Genomic DNA, 5,344 nt, shown 5'->3' on the forward strand with positions numbered 1-5,344 from the left:
GAGCTAGGCAGCAATGGAGGAGTGGTAGGAGGGCTGAGGAGAGGTAGGGCAGCCAACGCAAAATGTGCCAAAAATTACGGGGCTAACCTGCAGGCCTTCTGGGTAGCAACTCCCCCCAGTCCACCACTTGATCAGTAGCTTGGGGGGCTAGGGAAGGATTCTCGAGGCTAATTGATGTCGGGGAGCACCCTCAGGTCAGATCTTGGGGTTTCTTTAGGCTGGCAACCATAACAGCTTGTAGGAGAAGAGAGAGAGAGAGGGCTGGGGCAAAAAGTGACTGAGATTTTGCCCTCTTCCAACTCTTGGGACTCCAAACTTGGCCTAGAACCCTTAAATTTTGCATGAAAAGAAGTAATGACCTGATATTTTAACCGTTTTACCTCCAGATATGTCTGAGTCTCAAGCCATAGCTCTTGCTTGCTCCAAAAAGCTGGAGTTAACTGTAGTACTTCTTGTTGTACCTGTACTTGTAAGTTGAGTAACTAGGGTTTTTGGGATTTGAAAAGGGAGAAAGCAGAAACAGAAAAAGTACCAAAGCCTAAAGCTCTAATATCACTTGTAATGAAAGAAGCTGAGAGGAGAGATAAGGAGAGCTAAGGAGAAAGAGAGAGAACAAGAAGAAGAAGGAAGAAGACTAGAAGAAGAGAGAGAAAGAGAGAAAATAGGAGAGAAGGAAGAAGGAAGCCATTGAAGCTAGAGATGAAGGTGAAGAGTGTGATATTGATAATAACTGGTTGCCCTAATTTGGGGCTCTTACACCTTAAATACCCCACTCAGTGTGAGGGGGTGTCTAAACCCTATTCTGTGTGTATCCCGCTTGTTACAAAAATAACCCGTCCTATTTCCCTTTTCAAGACTTAAATCAAACGAATCCTAAATAATAGAATATGCATAAAATTAAAACTTAGATGATATTAAACTCCCAAAAATCCCTTCTCCTTATCCTTTAAGATTTTTCCTTCGCCTTATCCTTTAAAATTTTTCCTTTGTTGGGCACGTTAAAAGGATTTTTGTGTATATATCTTTATGTAAAATGTGATAAACACACACTGAAATATACAAATGGGGCTAAACTCAAGCTAAAACTCATGCTTTATCTCTATCATGCTTGCTCCGAAAAAATTCAAAATTTTCAAACATAAATTATTTTTTCTCTAATTTGAAAGGGAGAGACGGATCAAAGCTTAGACTTAAGAGCTATGGCAGGAGAGCAAGAGCAAGAAAGAGAGAGACAAGAAATGGGAACTCCAACAATCACAATGTGTGACCAGGCCTTTCTTTATTCAAACTGTCACTAAAAGAATAAAGAATAAAGTGACAATGACGGGCGTCTGCCACCTGCAGTGTGCAGTGGTGATTGTCAGTGTAATAATTTAAAACCCTCATGACATCCTTTTGAATTGCTAGACCTAGCCTCTCCAATAAATCTATACTCATAATGTTTATGGATGGGTGGACTACTACATTTTCTATCAAGATTCTATTGACACACACCTGCATCCTAGGGTGATCCTTCTCTACATGATCCCATCATTCACTACTCACTGGACACCAAAATGTTCTATAACATAATCCGTTTGTAGGATTTTATTGAACTCCTTATGAATGTTCGGAGACACTTGGATTACTTATAGTGGATTCCATCTAGTTTAACTTCACAAAGCATGTTTGCTAGGCCAAACTCACAGAATTTTGTCACTACTCTCTTTTGTTTTTATACTGGCCACTCTTTTAGCTTTTTGATAATCTTAGTACCCTCCTTTTCTTTTAATTTACATTTTCTTTTGACCACAAGCTCCTCTAAGACACCATCATTTTTAAGAGGACCCGCCTTGGCATCCAATGCCTTCTTATCATCCCTGTTGGGTTTCGGGTTAACATTTCTTGTACTAGGATCATCTTTTTTAGCATCTTTCAATTTTTGACCCCTAGTTAGTACCCTAATATTTTTAGGAGATAAACTTTCACTAATTGGTAAAGTTTCAACCAAACTTACCCCACTACGTATTTCCTCAAGTGTGGCTTTATCCCTTTGCAAAATTTGCTTAGGGACCTCTCCTTTAGTATTCTACTTATTTGCACAATTGTTCACAAGCCTAGAGGTTGTTGACTACCTTGTTGAAGAAAACTAACCCTACTCCAATAAGTAGTGGCTAAGTGACTAGACTTCGTGCATATATCACATTTGACATTAAATGCTGCCCACCACACCACTTTTGAATAAATCCTGATTGACCCTCATCATCAAGCTTTCTGATATCCATCATATGTTGTTGACACTTTAAGAAATTAATATCTATGTTGATCCAGTGGTATTTCCTAGTGATCATATTCATATAGTGTTTCATCATATCCTTTTCTTCCTCTATATTATTCGATTGTAGAGGACTCATAACTAGAGGCTTCAAGAGATACCCACTCACTAGGTTACACAACTTGCAAAGAGGCACCAGCCCCCCTTGGTTTACAAAGGGAGCTCTTTGACTCACTACTGGCTTAATGAAACTTAGAGGAGTTAGCAACAAAGGCACATTTTGCATCATGTTTCCTATACGATTTGGGTTGGTCACAAGGATACTAATCGCACCTTGATTTCTAGTAATCAATTCAAAATTATTTCCAAGATTAAGGCTTGAATTTAAAATTTTCATCGATATGGGAATCTACTTTCTTTTCTCAGGTTATAAAGGTATCTATATCCAGTAAAGAGACACTACTCAACTGCACTTGGATATTGAAGTCCACTTCATGTAAGGAATATTTCAATTGGACAGCAAGTGGAATAGGAATAGAGACTTGCAATTTGCGAAATATCTCTTTTATCATCTTGGTATATGCTCTCGCATTTTCATGAGGCTCTTGACGTGTCATAGAACATGTAGCCAATTCTATCGACCTCTCTCAAGGGAAAATTTCTTACGAAAGGCTATAAGGAATAAATCAATTATGGTTATAATACCTGCTTCTAAGTCCTCATACCACATTATAGTCCTCTCTTTCATGGTCATATTAAAGAATACCATTAAATGTCCCTCGTTCTAAATTCCCTAATTAAACATGAGTTTATTGAACTCATTGATGTGAAGCTCCACATCCTCCTCCACTAACCCATTAAAGATGGATAGAGAGTTACCTAAAGCTAGCAAATCAATCGTTCTTGTAGGAATTGTAGTAGATTGTGGCATAAGGACAACATGATTTGTTATAGGAGTTTATAATGGTACGACTACAATTCCACTTGAAGTTACTAGAAGGGGAGCCCTAGAGCTTTATCCTCCTCCTCTAATGAATTGTTTGTGGCACTAGGATTAGTAAGAACTCTTCCTCGTAGGGGTATTAGGCTGCTACATTGAGGGGAATAACTCCTAATGATTTGAGCATGTCATCTAGCCCTTTTGGCTCTTTCTTGTTTTTGGATCTTAACGTGATTATGCTTATTGGAAAATGATGGGTCTATATCACTACTCTTTGACATAAACTAATTGACTACTCCCTAATTAACCAAGATTCGTAAAACGCCCCTTATTAGTAGCTCCTGACAAGTACTCCACCCATTGAGACAAAAAATGGGTCCAACATTAGCTCTAGGGCTTTAGGCAGCGGGCCTTCTCAACTCACTTAAATAGCCCCATGGCCTCATGGCTAGGAGTGTATAGACACTACAAACTAATTTATCCAACGAACGTGTTTGTAGATAAAATCTTTAGATTGTAGTACAATGTGATAGAAACAAAGGGAGAATCCCCTAGCTTATTGCTGTGGCCCCACTACGGCTCTCCTACACCCTAGGGATTGGCCCCAAGATGCGTCTACAACATAGTCCTCTATTTTAATGAAACATTCTAAGAGATAATTTAATCCTTACCATATCACTCCCAAAAGGCAATGATAACACTACACCTACAACTTAGGGATTCTCACACTCAATGTGGATCGATTGTTTGAAAAGAAGTGCTATGCATCCATGAGATAATTCTCTTGATACCATCCATGAAAATGGGGATGCAAGGTGAATGACTTATAGTGTACAAACAATTGAGCTTACAAATCAATTAGTGTCAATGTGCACAAATAATCCGTTCATGATTTCACTCAAGCGTAATGCTTCATTGCTCAGGGAGTACCGAAATAACCCATCCTACTATCCTTTTCAAGAATCAAATGAATCCTATATGATAGAATATGCATAAAATCAAATATTCAAATGATATTAGACTCCCAAAAATCTTGTCCCCCTACCATTTAATATTTTTCATTCATTGGATAGGTTAAAAGGATTTTTCATGTATATCTGTGTATATAAAAAGTAATAAACGTGCACTAAAAATATAAATGGCAGTAAATTGATACTAAACCTCATGTTTCATCTCCATCATACTTGCATAGACATATTCATAATTTTCCATAGTCTTTCAAATACATAAACTATTTTCTTCCTATTTTATTTGGTCAAAACCATAGTTGTCATTTTTTTCTTTATTTTCTTTGAATATTTTTTTAATTTTTTAAGTTAAAAATTTAATTTACACTATTATAAATCTTCATATTTTGATTCCCTGAAACCAAGAAAAACCTAAATTTTTCTTTTAAAATACATATGTTGGATTTTCAAAAATTGATAACTCATGATTACTAACACGGGTTTAATATTTTATGCTACATAGCCCTCAAACGCACTATAACCAAGCTTCAAAGAGAGTTTCATTGAATATGAACAAGATTTTCACCATGAATTGTCAAAAAAGATTCAAATTTCTACTCAAAAGAGACGTACCATCATTTTTTGGGTTTTACCTTTCAAGAAGTGATTTTTCGAGCAGCACTATACCCACCATTTATCTCCAATTAGTGCTGGACATCACTCCAGAGTGTTGGTATCATCGAATGTCAATCCAATTCAATCCGGTCAACCAATTTTCATAATGATATCTTCCCATTCTGTAAGGTGCCCACCCATCAGCTTTCTAGGCACTCTTTTAGTAGTCTATCCAGAAATGAATCTAAGTGTTGCTGCCCAGCACTCCCATGGAATGTTCCACGTTTTGTCCTTTAGGGTTTTCCGCATCCGCCTCGCAACAGAATGTTCACGGTGGAATCCACTAGGATCGATTTAAAATTTGGGCTCCTAGTGGCCAAGGTCTCCTAACAGCATTCTAGTGTCGAATCTTGGACATCCTACTTTACGTAGAGATACCCAAGCCCTGAAGCAGACCCATGCTGCACTTGGTTCAAAGAGAATGGGAAACGAGAGGGATGTGCTACTAAACCTCTATGCCCATAGGGGATAGTCCCATTCCGGTCCCCTAAAATGGCATGAATCGGGTTCTAACCTAACAATACCTAA

Source organism: Lygodium microphyllum, chromosome 15, assembly GCF_053477565.2.
Source record: "Lygodium microphyllum isolate KBCC chromosome 15, Lygodium_microphyllum_v1.1.10, whole genome shotgun sequence".
In the NCBI taxonomy this organism is placed as follows: Eukaryota; Viridiplantae; Streptophyta; class Polypodiopsida; order Schizaeales; family Lygodiaceae; genus Lygodium; species Lygodium microphyllum.